Source organism: Pristiophorus japonicus, chromosome 4 (assembly GCF_044704955.1).
Source record: "Pristiophorus japonicus isolate sPriJap1 chromosome 4, sPriJap1.hap1, whole genome shotgun sequence".
Lineage (NCBI taxonomy): Eukaryota > Metazoa > Chordata > Chondrichthyes > Pristiophoridae > Pristiophorus > Pristiophorus japonicus.
Window position 1 is genome coordinate 1,519,767 of NC_091980.1, and position 15,539 is coordinate 1,535,305.

The window sequence follows — 15,539 nt, forward strand, 5'->3', positions numbered from 1 at the left end:
AGCTGAGGCAGGGGCGGAGACGGGTGATGTTACGGAGGTGGAAACAGGCGGTTATAGTTACACCGCGGCTATGTGGTCGGAACCTCAGTTCAGGGTCAAATATGGCACCCAGGTTGCGAACAGTCTGGTTCAGCCTCAGACAGGAGTTGGGGAGAGGGATGGAGTCAGTGGCTGGGGAACGCAGTTTGTGGCTGGGACCGAAAACATTCGCTGAAATCATTACACTCCCAATCACCAAGTAGGAAAAATATGTTACATCCCTAAAGTGCTTTCTCTGCAAGTTGTTCATTCGGGGTTCTTAACCTAGGGCAACCTCTTGAGGCAGAATATCACACTATATATAGCAGTAGGGCAGCTACCTATTGGCACATTACTTTGTGACTATTTCTCTGATCTGTGGCCAGTTTGAAATGATCAATATTAGGCCATATTTTGGATAAATAACTTCCCAGTCACTTGGATGCGATAATTAATGCAAGCAGTCTTCTAGTTCTGTCAATCTTCTCCCAAATTAATGCTTTTCCCTTTCTGTAAAGTTTGAGAGGTTAAAAGGTTACTGCACAAGATAAAAGTTCACGGGGTTGGGGTAATATATGAGCAAGGATAGAGGATTGGCTAACGGACAGAAAGCAACTGTGGAAGGAACCGTCGATTATTGCAGGACTGTGGCTGGGGGTGAACAAATGTTACACTCGTTTTCTGCCGATTTTGCCTCCACACAAACCCACCAGCAGCTAGCAATGCTGCCACGCTTACAAACATCAAACTAAAGAAAAGAACAGAAATGGAAAGAGGCTTTTGAAGTGAATAACTAATTGGCTGAGGGACAGAGAGCAGAGAGCAGTGGTGAACGGTTACAGTGATGTTCCCCAGGGGGCGGGTACTGGGACCACTGCCCTTTCTGATGTATATTAGTGACCTGGACTCGGGTACACAGGGCACCATTTCAACGTTTGCAGATGACACGAAACTCAGGAGGACAGAGACAAACTGGTGAAATGGGCAGATGCTCGGCAAATTAAATTTAACGCTGAGAAGAGTGCAGTGATATGTTCTGTTAGGAAGCATGAGGAGAGCCTATATAAACTAACTAAAGGGTACAATTCTAAAGTGGGTGCAGAGACCTGGGGTGTATGTACATAAATTCACTGACTGAGAGAGCTGTGGAAGCTGGGTCATTGAATAATTTAAGACAGAAATAGACAGTTTCTTAACCGATAAGGGAGTAAAGGGGTTATGGGGAGCGGGCGGGGAAGTGGAGCTGAGTCCATGATCAGATCAGCCATGATCTTATTGAATGGTGGAGCAGGCTCGAGGGGCCGTATGGCCTACTCCTGCTCCTATTTCTTATGTTTTTCTGTATGTTCTAAATCATTGAAGGTGCCAGGACAGGTTGAGAAGGCTGTGTGAAAATGCATTCGGGTTCCCGGGCTTTATTAATAGAAGCAAGGAGGTTATGGTAAATCTTCATAACACACGGGTTAGGTCCCAGCGGGAGTATTGTGTCCAATTCTGGGCACCGCACTGTAGGAAGTGTCAAGGCCTGGGAGAGGGTGCAGGTTTCCTTTAGCTATATAACTGGCGCCGTTAACAGCACAATTAAAACCGTAACACGTTTCAACGTTACCATGGTGATTCCGCCCGATAGGTTACCCTGAACCTTGCACTGTTAACGGTTTGAGGGGTGGGAGACTGGGCTGCCGATGACCACAATGGACTCCTCCTCTGCGCTCCCTCACGAAGACCAGCAACGTACTAGCTGGGTTGAAGTATTGCCCAGAGGTGCATTAGCACAGCTGGTCCGAGCTTCACGGTGCTCCCCTGGGCAGCACTTCAGCATCCCCACCCAGCTGATGGAGCACAGATTGGTGGCCGGTGCAACCCCGTGAGATGCCCGGTGGACTGCTGGACCCAGCGATGATGGCGGCAGTCGGAGCTCACGGGCCATCCAGCTGGGACTGCACGAGAGCAGTCTGAGCTTCGATGCCAGCAACCATTGTCTGCATTTCGGCACTAAAACCTTGCATTGCTTCTGCCTGTGCTGCAATGGAAGCTGCCACATCGCCCATGACAGGCGTCTTGAGAGGTCTGGATCCGCACGCTGGGAGTCCACCACCGTCTGCACACTGGCAATGATGGGCTCCATGGTGTGCACAGAGCTCTGCAATGTTGGAGGTGGACTCCTCCACACTCCTTCCCATTGCCCAGAGGCTCTCGGGCACCCTGGCCATTGCACCCATCATCTCCGAGTGCATGGCCATCATCCTTGTTGTGACCGTCTCTCCACCGAGGTCCTCATTGGAGTCCTGTGCAGCAGAACACACACACACACAAACTCTCCCTCTGGGGAACTAGCCCCAAGCTACCCTTTGGGGTAGGGGATAGGGGAGGGGTGGGGGTGGAGTGGGGGAGGGGTGGGGTCGAGTGGGGGGTGGGGGAGGGGTGGGTATGGTGGGAGAGGGGTGGGGCGAAGTGGTGGGGGAGGGGTGGGGGGTAGGATGAGGCAGTGGTGGGGTGGAGTGGGGGGTGGAGTGGTGGGGGAGGGGTGGGGGAGGGGTGGGGGTGGAGTGGGGGGGGAGTGGTGGGGGAGGGGTGGGTATGGTGGGAGAGGGGTAGGGCGGAATGGTGGGGGAGGGGTAGTGGAGGGGTGGTGGAGGGGTGGTGGAGGGGTGGGGGTGGAGTGTGGGGTGGGGGAGGGGTAGGGTAGGGGTGGGGGAGGGGTGGAGGAGGGGTAGGGGAGGGGGAGGGGTAGGGGGAGGGGTGGGGGAGGGATGGGGAGGGGTGGGGGAGGGGTGGGGGAGGGGTTGGGGTGTGGGGGAGGGATGGGGTGGGAGAGGGGCGGTGGAGGGGTGGGGGTGGAGTGGGGGGTGGGGGAGGGGAAGGGTAGGGGTGGGGGAGGGGTGGAGGAGGGGTAGGGGAGGGGTGGGGGAGGGGTAGGGGGAGGGGTGGGGAGGGGTGGGGGAGGGGTTGGGGAGGGGTAGGGGAGGTGTGGGGAGCGCTGGGGGAGGGGGAGGGGTGGGGAGGGATGGGGAGGGGTGGGGGAGGGGTGGGGGTGTGGGGGAGGGGGAGGGGAGGGATGGGGTGGGGGAGGGGTGGTGGAGGGGTCGGGGAGGGGTGGGGAGGGGTGAGGGAGGGGTAGGGGGAGGGGTGGGGGAGGGGTCGGGGAGGGGTGAGGGAGGGGTGGGGGAGGGGTGGGGGAGGGGTGAGCGCACATACAGAGGTTCAGAGGCTGGCAGTAGGGCAGTTGAAACATATACTCACCTTGACCATCCCACTGCAGTCATTGAACTTTTTACAACACGGTGTCGGGCTGCGTTCCACGACACTATTGGCCGAGACCTGGACCACTTCCCTCCACATTGCCCTGAACACCTGGGGCAATGTCCTCCTTACACTGACCGGAAACAGCGCTTCCCTCTGATGCTCCACTGTCCCCAGCAATGCACCGTCATTGAACCAAGGAGCTCTACCCCGGGATTGGGATCGGGATCGGGATTGAGATTGGGATCGGGATCGGGATCGGGATTGGGATTGAGAGCAGCCACAGCCAGGATGCAAAAGCACTACACCACCTTGCCCGTCTTCCTGCTTAAAGAGAGACTCGCCAGCCATAAAACCAGTTGACGATGCAGATTCCTGTAGCTTTAAGACAATGGGGGTATTGGGTAGAATCCCGATGGAATGATTTCAGTCCAGAGAGGGTTGACTTCCAATCCAGGAATGGTGAAAATGAGCAGCTGCAGATTGATGCAACCTCCCCTTTAAGAGCTGGAATGAGCCAGTGTGCAGGATTGAAGGATAATTGCTGAATACAAGTCACCTGAAATTGGGCAGTGCTCTGGCGGTAACACCCTGCTGAGGTAATTAGCGCTCGTTTTACCGCCTCCCCTTCCTTCCTGGGGCAAAAAAGCCCAATTTAGAAGTTGTTCAGAATCCTTTGCGCCCGGCGCTAAATTTTCAACATTTAAAAAGTTAACACCTCAAATGGGGCGTTCCCGAATTAGAATACAAAAGCAAGGAAGCTATGATGAACCTATATAAAACACCGGTTCGGCCACAATTGGAGTACCTTAGGAAGGATGTGAAGGCTTGAGAGAGGATGCAAGAGAGATTTACCAGAATGGTTCCGGGGACAAGGGACTTCCGTTACTTTGACGGACTGGAGAGGCCGGGATTGTTCTCCTTGGAGCAGGGAAGGTCGAGAGGAGTAAAAACAGAAAGTGCTGGAAATACTCAGCGAGTCGAGCAGCATCTACGGAGAGAGAAACAGAGTTAACATTTCAGGTCAATGACCCATTGCCAGAACTGGAAAAAGTGAGAGATGTGAGCGGCTTTTAAGCACGTGCAGGGGCAGGGAGAGGGTGGGGTCGGGGAGTTAATGACAGAAGCGACGGTCAGTGATAGGGTGGGAGGCAGGAGAGATTATGAGACGAAAGGGATGATTGTGCGGGGCAAAAGAAGACGGTAATGGGACACGTTAAGTAACAAAAACGAAATTGCTTTTGTATAAGATTGAGAGGAGATGTGATCGAGGGGTTCAAAATCATGAGGGGGCTGGACAGAGTGGACAGAGAGAAACTGTTCCCATTGGTGGAAGGGTCGGGAACTAGAGGGACACAGATTGAAGGCGATTGGCAGAAGAACCAAAGGCGACACGAGGGAAAACCTTTTCCCGCAGCGAGTGGTTAGGATCTGGAATGCGCTGCCTGAGAGGGTGGTGGAGGCAGACTCAATCGCGGCTTTTCAAAAGTACCTGAAGGAAAACAATTTGCCGGGCTGCGGGGAAAGGGCGGGGGAGGGGGACTGGCTGAGGGGCTCTTGCAGAGAGCCGGCACGGACTCGACGGGCCGAATGGCCTCCTCCTGTGCTGGAACCGTTCGATGATTCTATGATTCACCCAGTCTGGGTGAGACAAAGGGAAACAGAACGAATAAGCAGTTTGCTGACCCCCTCTGACCCCTCCCGTAACTCTCTGTGCAGGAGATAGGCCAAGCTGTCAATAAAGCTTACCACTTGGCCTCTACTTTGGTACGGGAGCCTGCAGCAACTGTTTAGCTCAGTGCTGGGCTGAGTACATTGAACGAAAACCCTCTCTGGAATCAAACCAGTCCATTATAATTCCACCCAACCATCCCCATTGTCTTAAAGCTACAGGAACCTGCATCGCTAACTGGTTTTATGGCTGGCTAGTGTCTCTTTAAGCAGGAATACGGGCACGGTGATGAAGTGACAGAGAACGTGAGTTCCAGTCCCAACATGGCAGTTTGAGAATTAGAATTCATGTTAATTAAAATATCTGAGGTCAGTAAAAGTGACCATGAAGCTGTCGGATTGCAGTAAAAACCCAACCAGGTCCCTTTAGGGAAGGAAACCTGCCGTCCTTACCCGGGCTGGGCCTATAGGTGACTCCCGTCCCACACCAACATGGTTGACCCTTAACCTCCCTCTGAAGTGTCCGAGCGAGACACTCAGTTTGTGTCAAACCCTCTCCCAGCGGTTCCAGATCACCCCACCCCCAGGTGGGGTAACTCGGGGGCAATAAATGTTGGCCTTGGAGCGACCCCCACACCCCGGGAATTAATAGAAAAAAGTGAGTTAACACGTCAAATCCTTCGTAATACTTTCAAATAAATGGAAGAGATCCTTTTGATTTCTAGGTTGGGGTGGAGTGTAGAATGTTTCAGTGTAAGGGGTATATGGGGCGGACTGGTTGGGCCGGATACTCTTTCCCGTTCCGCCATTGTTCACTGTTCATAGGTTTATATGTAACCTTCAGGGCCGCTGACCGAGGGCCGTGCGGCTCTTTGTCGGCCGGCGCGGACACGATGGGGCAGAATGGTCTCCTTCTGCGCTGTAAATTCCTAGGGTTTCTATGTTTCTGCCTGGTATAGTTAACTATAGCCACCAATGGGGAGAGTAGATCTGGTTGCCATGGGCAGTGAACGGCTCTGGATATTATGGGTAATTAATAGCTGTGGTTGCTATGGGTGGCGAGTTGCTATGGGCAATGAATGGCTCTGGTGATTATGGGTAATTACATCAAAAGTGTTTCCATGGAGACGTTCCTTTGTTGTTATTTCTAAATATAAATGTTAGACTTTCTAACATTCAGATGATCCGGATCATGGAGCTCAAAAATAACAGCGAAGTATTCAATACCAGCAAGGCCGGCATCTATTGTCGGCCCCTGGTTGCCATTGAGAAGGTGGTGAGCCTTCTTGAACCGCTGCAGTCCGCGTGTTATTCCTTGTCAGGGATTGGGACAGTTCAGTGTCTCGCTGGGCCAGGTCGGAGGGCACTTAAGTGCGGGGACGGGAGTCACCTATAGGCCCAGCCCGGGTAAGGACGGCAGGTTTCCCTCCCTAAAGGGACATCAGCGACCCGGTTGGGTTTTTACCGCAATCCAACAGCTCCCTGGTCAGTTTTACTGATAGAATCTTACAGCACAGAAGGAGGCCATTGGGCCCATCGAGCCTGTGCTGGCTCTGTGACAGAGCGATCCAATCAGTCCCATTCCCCCCGCTCTTTCCCCACAGCCCGGCACATTTTTCCTGTTTAATTATTTATCCAGTTCCCGGTTTGAAAGTTACTATTGAATCTGCTCCCACCGCCCTTTCAGGCAGCGCGTTCCCGATCACAACAACTCGCTGCGTAAACACATTCTCCCCATCTCCCCCTCGGGTTCCTTTGCCAATCGCCTTCAATCTGTGTCCCTCTGGTTACCGAGCCTCCTGCCCCCGGGAACAGTGTCTCCTTATTCACTCTCTCAAACCCCTCATCATTTTGAACACCTCTATTAAATCTCCCCTTAACCTTCTCTGCTCTACGGAGAACAATCCCAGCTTCTCCGGTCTATCCACATCACTGAGGTCCCTCATCCCCGGGACCATTCCGGTATTTCATTTCCAGACTTTCTTTTGAAACCGAATTCACATTCTTGAACTTCCACGATGGGATTATGACCTCGTGTTTTCTGGATGATTGGTCCCGTAATATAACCGACCCCGCAATGGGACACAAATACCTCGGCCCCTCGTGCCGACTCCTGTCATGGCATTAGCGGAGGTTTGTTCGAGTGCCTGCCAACATTGGCCCGCCCTGGGTGTGCACCATCGGTGGCGGCACACCAGGCCCGACTACACCAGCCGGCAGGTGTGGCCACCAACCGGAGGCCTCGACCAGGACCGACGCCGAGACACCAGACCCCAAAGGTCAGACGCTGGAAGTTACATTTTTATTTTAAAGGTAGCTCCTGACACACAGTTGTGATATGGACTCGTAGCAAATCACCTGCCTGTTAGGAACATGGGAGCAACAGGAGGAGGCCCATTCGGACCCTCGAGCCTGTTACACGGGAACAGGAGGAGGCCATTCAGCCCCTTGAGTCTGTTACACAGGAACAGGAGGAGGCCATTCAGTCCCTCGAGCCTGTTACACAGGAACAGGAGGAGGCCATTCAGCCCCTTGAGCCTGTTACACAGGAACAGGAGGAGGCCATTCAACCCCTCGAGCCTGTTACACAGGAACAGGAGGAGGCCATTCAGCCCCTCGAGCCTGTTACACAGGAACAGGAGGAGGCCATTCAGTCCCTCGAGCCTGTTACACAGGAACAGGAGGAGGCCATTCAGCCCCTTGAGCCTGTTACACAGGAACAGGAGGAGGCCATTCAGCCCCTCGAGCCTGTTACACAGGAACAGGAGGAGGCCATTCAGCCCCTCGAGCCTGTTACACAGGAACAGGAGGAGGCCATTCAGCCCCTCGAGCCTGTTACACAGGAACAGGAGGAGGCCATTCAGCCCCTCGAGCCTGTTACACAGGAACAGGAGGAGGCCATTCAGCCCCTCGAGCCTGTTACACAGGAACAGGAGGAGGCCATTCAGCCCCTTGAGCCTGTTACACAGGAACAGGAGGAGGCCATTCAGCCCCTCGAGCCTGTTACACAGGAACAGGAGGAGGCCATTCAGTCCCTCGAGCCTGTTACATAGGAACAGGAGGAGGCCATTCAGTCCCTCGAGCCTGTTACACAGGAACAGGAGGAGGCCATTCAGCCCCTCGAGCCTGTTACACGGGAACAGGAGGAGGCCATTCAGCCCCTCGAGCCTGTTACACAGGAACAGGAGGAGGCCCATTCAGCCCCTCGAGCCTGTTACACAGGAACAGGAGGAGGCCATTCAGCCCCTCGAGCCTGTTACACGGGAACAGGAGGAGGCCATTCAGCCTCTCGAGCCTGTTACACAGGAACAGGAGGAGGCCATTCAGCCCCTCGAGCCTGTTACACAGAGACAGGAGGAGGCCATTCAGCCCCTCGAGCCTGTTACACAGGAACAGGAGGAGGCCATTCAGCCCCTCGAGCCTGTTACACGGGAACAGGAGGAGGCCATTCAGCCTCTCGAGCCTGTTACACAGGAACAGGAGGAGGCCATTCAGCCCCTCGAGCCTGTTACACAGGGACAGGAGGAGGCCATTCAGCCCCTCGAGCCTGTTACACGGGAACAGGAGGAGGCCATTCAGCCCCTCGAGCCTGTTACACAGGAACAGGAGGAGGCCATTCAGCCCCTCGAGCCTGTTACATAGGACCTCAGTAGTGGGTAAAATGATGGAATCAATTATTAAGGATGTCATAGCAGCGCATTTAGAAAATGGTGACATGATAGGTCCAAGTCAGCATGGATTTGTGAAAGGGAGATCATGCTTGACAAATCTTCTGGAATTTTTTGAGGATGTTTCCAATAAAGTGGACAAAGGAGTACCAGTTGATGTGGTATATTTGGACTTTCAGAAGGCTTTCGACAAGGTCCCACACAGGAGATTAATGTGCAAAATTAAAGCACATGGGATTGGGGGTAGTGTGCTGACGTGGATTGAGAACTGGTTGTCAGACAGGAAGCAAAGAGTAGGAGTAAATGGGTACTTTTCGGAATGGCAGGCAGTGACTAGTGGGGTACCGCAGGGTTCTGTGCTGGGGCCCCAGCTGTTTACATTGTACATTAATGATTTAGACGAGGGGATTAAATGTAGTATCTCCAAATTTACGGATGACACTAAGTTGGGTGGCAGTGTGAGCTGCGAGGAGGATGCTATGAGGCTGCAGAGTGACTTGGATAGGTTAGGTGAGTGGGCAAATGCGTGGCAGATGAAGTATAATGTGGATAAATGTGAGGTTATCCACTTTGGTGGTAAAAACAGAGAGACAGACTATTATCTGAATGGTGACAGATTAGGAAAAGGGAAGGTGCAACGAGACCTGGGTGTCATGGTACATCAGTCATTGAAGGTTGGCATGCAGGTACAGCAGGCGGTTAAGAAAGCAAATGGCATGTTGGCCTTCATAGCGAGGGGATTTGAGTACAGGGGGAGGGAGGTGTTACTACAGTTGTACAGGGCCTTGGTGAGGCCACACCTGGAGTATTGTGTACAGTTTTGGTCTCCTAACCTGAGGAAGGACATTCTTGCTATTGAGGGAGTGCAGCGAAGGTTCACCAGACTGATTCCCGGGATGGCGGGACTGACATATCAAGAAAGACTGGATCAACTGGGCTTGTATTCACTGGAGTTCAGAAGAGTGAGAGGAGACCTCATAGAAACGTTTAAAATTCTGACGGGTTTGGACAGGTTGGATGCAGGAAGAATGTTCCCAATGTTGGGGAAGTCCAGAACCAGGGGTCACAGTCTAAGGATAAGGGGTAAGCCATTTAGGACCGAGATAAGGAGAAACTTCTTCACCCAGAGAGTGGTGAACCTGTGGAATTCTCTACCACAGAAAGTAGTTGAGGCCAATTCACGAAATATATTCAAAAGGGAGTTAGATGAAGTCCTTACTACTCGGGGGATCAAGGGGTATGGCGTGAAAGCAGGAAGTGGGTACTGAAGTTTCATGTTCAGCCATGAACTCATTGAATGGCGGTGCAGGCTAGAAGGGCTGAATGGCCTGCTCCTGCACCTATTTTCTATGTTTCTATGTTTCTATGAACAGGAGGAGGCCATTCACCCCCTCGAGCCTGTTACACAGGAACAGGAGGAGGCCATTCAGCCCCTCGAGCCTGTTACACAGGAACAGGAGGAGGCCATTCAACCCCTCGAGCCTGTTACACAGGAACAGGAGGAGGCCATTCAGCCCCTCGAGCCTGTTACACAGGAACAGGAGGAGGCCATTCAGCCCCTCGAGCCTGTTACACAGGAACAGGAGGAGGCCATTCAGCCCCTCGAGCCTGTTACACAGGAACAGGAGGCCATTCAGCCCCTTGAGCCTGTTAGACAGGAACAGGAGGCCATTCAGCCCCTCGAGCCTGTTGCACAGGAACAGGAGGAGGCCATTCAGCCCCTCGAGCCAGTTACACAGGAACAGGAGGAGGCCATTCAGCCCCTCGAGGCTGTTACACAGGAACAGGAGGAGGCCCATTCAGCCCCTCGAGCCTGTTACACAGGAACAGGAGGAGGCCATTCAGCCCTTCAAGCCTATTAAATAAGAACAGGAGGAGGCCATTCAGCCCCTTGAGCCTGTTACTAAGGAACAGGCCAATCAGCCCTTGAGCCTCTTACACAGGAACAGGAAGAGGCCATTCAGCCCCTCGAGCCTGTTACATTGTGCAATATACTGCTCCACCTAGTAGATTACTGAGATAATGCAACTGCTGCTGTAAATACAATAAAAGGATTGGAGCCATCTTGCAGAGTCTGTGTGTTGTGATGTCTAGAATAAATGACAGTGGTGAATCAGGATAGGATAACTGGATTGCCCAGCTGAAACTTGTGATGGTGGATGCTTCAGCCAATTAACAGAGAGACTTTGAGAGGTTCCTCGTTTTGCAGAACAGCTAATAATCCAAGTAAATTACAGGCACGCGTGGCTGAACTGTCAACATTGCCATTGTCCAGATGGCCACACCTATGGGTATAATCGGGCATTTGTGTGTGTTCCATCGAGACCGAGAGACTTTTGGAGCGTATGTGGGCAGCTAGAAATTTGCTCACCGAGATTAGCATCATCGAAGTCCCCAATGATGTAAACCCTAACTGGGTGGTGTTGGAAAGAAAACGGGCTATTTTCCTGACTGAAGCAGATCCCCGAGGTGCATGAAACCTTGAAAAATGTGCATGTTCCCATCAAGTCAAAGGACACACCACTGACGGAGATTCTAACCAAGTTAGAACAGCACTACAGCCCTGAGCCCCTGAAAACTGCTGAATTTTATAGTTTTGGAACATGAGATCAGTTAAATGACAAAAGTATCAGTGAGTACATTGTAGCTTTAAAAAAGCTATCCATTCAGTGTGATTTCAGAAACTTTCATAACCGAGCATTGTGTGACCGCTTTGTTTGTGGGATGGAAAATGAAGCAATCAGAAGAAAGTTGTTGAGAATCCCTAACTTGGTTTACCTTGTCAGACAACTATGTCGATGGATATGGCTAACCAATACTCCTGAGAATTTCACGCCATTTCCAGTCGTCAGACAACAGAGGCGAGTCGCCGGCAGGTTGACAGTAAAAGGCAGTTGGGCCCCAAGGCCTCAGCAACTGGCCAAGGCAACAGAGCATTGAAATCATGCTATCGGTGTCTGGGACAACACATTGTTCAAAGCTCTCCATAAGTGAAGGCAGAGTGTTTCTTCTGCACGAAAACAGGGCATCTTGTGAAAGCATGCCGACTGAAGAGTAAGCCAACTCTCAAAGCTATAAGTAGAAATCCCCAGAGACTACATAGCATGGAAGAAAAGCCACAGGATGAGGAGGTTTTGGAGGTACACGTCATCAGGAGCACAAGGGTACATAACCATGATTTGCAAAGTATTTGTATCCAAGTAAATGTTGCAGGAACTAGGAAACCTATGGAAATCAACACTGGTGCATCCATGAGCCTAGTACCAAAATCACTATATCTCGACAAGTTGAGTGATTTTCCACTGGTAAAGTCGAAGGTAGAACTGCTAGGCTACTCAGGAGAGCAAATCCCTGTGGTAGGATGTATCACCGTACTGGTGAAATACAGGGATCAGTTTCAGAGCTTGCCTCTCTTAGTAGTGTCAGGAGACAAGCGGGCCTTGACAGGTAGAAATTGGTTGGGATCACTGAATCTGGATTGGAATGAGATTTTTCATGTTGAAATGAGATTTGCATTGAAATATGATAACATCAAGAAGTATCCAAAGATGTTCTACAAAACAGGCAGTTTTGTCATTGATGCCAGTTCATTGGATATATTCAAGAGGAAGTTAGATATGGCCCTTGCGGCTAAGGGGATCAAGGGGTATGGAGAGAAAGCAGGAAAGGGGTACTGAGGGAATGATCAGCCATGATCTTATTGAATGGTGGTGCAGGCTCGAGGGGCCGAATGGCCTGCTCCTGCACCTATTTTCTATGTTTCTATCCAAGACTTCAAGGCGAATGTCAGAGTACAGAAGGAAGCTGGGCCAGTTTATTCAAACCACGTCCCATACCATACACACTCAAGGAGAAAGTTGAGCAAAAACTCAAAAGACTAGAAACTGAGAACATTATTCTAATTTTCATACACTGATGAACTGCCAGTCACAGCTGAAGAGATTGGTAGAGCAACCAATTGTGACCCAGTTATGTCAAAGGTGTATGACTACATAGCAAATGGTTGGCCAAACCAAGTATCAGAGGAAGATATTCATTTGTAGGAATGAATTGTCAATGGATAAAGATTGTACCATGTAGGGTGCAAGAGTAGTTATCGCAAATAAATTCAGGTCCAAATTGTGGAGATCTTCATGACCAGCACCGGGGAATGTGCTTGACCAAGAGTTTTGCACACGATAACTTATGGTGGCCAGGTCTAGATAAAGATATAGAGTACATCGTGAGTCAATGTACAACATGTCATTCGTAAGCAAGAAACCATCATCAGTACCATTACAGCCATAGAAATGGCCTCCCAGGGTGTAGCAAAGGTTACATATCGATTTTGCTGAGCTAGAAGGGCAACAATTGTTCATTGTGATTGATAGTCATTCGAAGTGGGTAGAGGTGTTTACAATGCGGAAAATGACAACAAGTAAAACATTAGACATTTTGCGAAGATGTTTTCTTCATATGGCCTCCCAGAAGAAATTGTGTCTGATAATGGGCCACAATTTTGTTCAGAAGAATTTGCACAGTTCATGAGCAGAAATGGTGTGAAACATACCAAAGTTCCATCGTACCACCCTGCTTCAAATGGTGCAGCAGAGCGTGCAGTACAAATTAAAACATGCTCTCAGCAAGCAAATGTTGGATCCAAATCCAAAGAAAAAGCAGTTGTCGTTGGATCACAAATTGGTACATTTTCTAATTACTTATCATAATACTTTTCATACAACTACTGATAGAACACCAGCAGAGCTGTTTCTCAAACAACAGCCATGAACCAGGTTCTCGTTGTTAAAGCCAAACCTGGCACAATCAGTAGAAGTGAAGCAATTAAGATAGAAAGAGATTCATGATAGAGGTAGAGTTAGGGAGAGAAGTGTGAAATTAAACCAGAAGGTGAGAGTGAAGAACCATCACCATAAATGTGTAAAGTAGTTACCAGGAAGAGTGGTGAAGATATGTGGCCTTCACACATATTTGGTCAAGAGGTTTGCTCATGGACAGGTTAGGTTTGTTCACATTGATCATAGTTTACCTACAGAGGTGGAAGGAGTTGAAAGTTGGAAAGATTCGATTATGTCTGACTCATCAGAGAGTCTTGTTGCAAGTAGAGCACCAGTAGTAAATCCTACATCAGATGTACCAGAAACCAGTCCAAGAGAAAGTCAGAATTTAAGTCCGAGTCAGGCAGACAACAGTCTGAAATGGTAGAGAGTCCAAATGTAGATGAACGGCTACTCTTGGAGGAAAACTCTCCTCAGGCTCAGCCGAGAATGAGTCTAAGTTCAACACCAAGTTTGGAAAGTTTAAGAGCGAAGGTATGCTCTTCGAAACAGAAAATCAGTGGTTAAGTATGATTTGTAAATATGGAAAAATAAGTCCATGTCTTTTGTTGTGTATAACTATGCAAGTTATGTATGATGATTGCATGCTATGATTACTTCTTCATCAAGGAGGGAGAAGTGTAATATACCCACCCCCACCCACCCCGCCAAGTGGACTACTGCTCCACCTAGTGTACTGCTGCGATAATGCAACTGCTGCTGTTGATTCAATAAAAGCAAGTTCCAGATTGAGGCCATCTTAGAAACATAGAAATATAGAAAATAGGTGCAGGAGTAGGCCATTGGGCCCTTCGAGCCTGCACTGCCATTCAATACGATCATGGCTGACCATTCCCTCAGTACCCCTTTCCTGCTTTCTCTCCATACCCCTTGATCCCCTTAACCGTAAGGGCCATATCTAACTCCCTCTTGAATATATCCAATGAACTGGCATCAACAACTCTCTGCGGTAGGGAATTCCACAGGTTAACAACTCTCTGAGTGAAGAAGTTTCTCCTCATCTCAGTCCTAAATGGCCTACCTCTTATCCTAAGACTATGTCCCCTGGTTCTGGACATCCCCAACATCGGGAACATTCTTCCCGCATCTAACCTGTCCAGTCCCATCAGAATCTTATACGTTTCTATGAGATCACCTCTCATCTTTCTAAACTCCAGTGAATAAAGGCCCAGTTGATCCAGTCCCTCCTCATATGTCAGTCCAGCCATCCCGGGAATTAGTCTGGTGAACCGTCGCTGCACTCCCTCAATAGCAAGAACATCCTTCCTCAGATTAGGAGATCAAAACTGAACACAATATTCCAGGTGAGGCCTCACTAAGGCCCTGTACAACTGCAATAAGACCTCCCTGCTCCGATACTCAAATCCCCTCGCTATGAAGGCCAACATACCATTTGCCTTCTTCACCGCCTGCTGTACCTGCATGCCAACTTTCAATGACTGATGAACCATGACACCCAGATCTCGTTGCATCTCCCCTTTTCCTAATCTGCCGCCATTCAGATAATATTCTGCCTTCGTGTTTTTGCTCCCAAAATGGATAACCTCACATTTATCCACATTATACTGCACCTGCCATGCATTTGCCCACTCACCTAACCTGTCCAAGTCACTCTGCAGCCTCTTCGGGTCCTCCTCACAGCTCACACCGCCACCCAGTTTAGTGTCATCTGCAAACTTGGAGATATTATACTCAATTCCTTCATCTAAATCATTAATGTATATTGTAAATAGCTGGGGTTCCAGTACTGAGCCCTGCGGCACTCCACTAGTCACTGCCTGCCATTCTGAAAAGGACACATTTATCCCGACTCTCTGCTTCCTGTCTGCCAACCAGTTCTCTACCCACGTCAGTATATTACCTCCAATACCATGTTCTTTAATTTTGCACACCAATCTCTTGTGTAGGACCTTGTCAAAAGCCTTTTGAAAGTCCAAATACACCACATCCACTGATTCTCCCCTGTCCACTCTACTAGTTACATCCTCAAAAAATTCGAGAAGATTTGTCAAGCATGATTTCCCTTTCATAAATCCATGCTGACTTGGACCGATCCTGTCACTGCTTTCCAAATGTGCTGCTATTTCATCCTTAATGATTGATT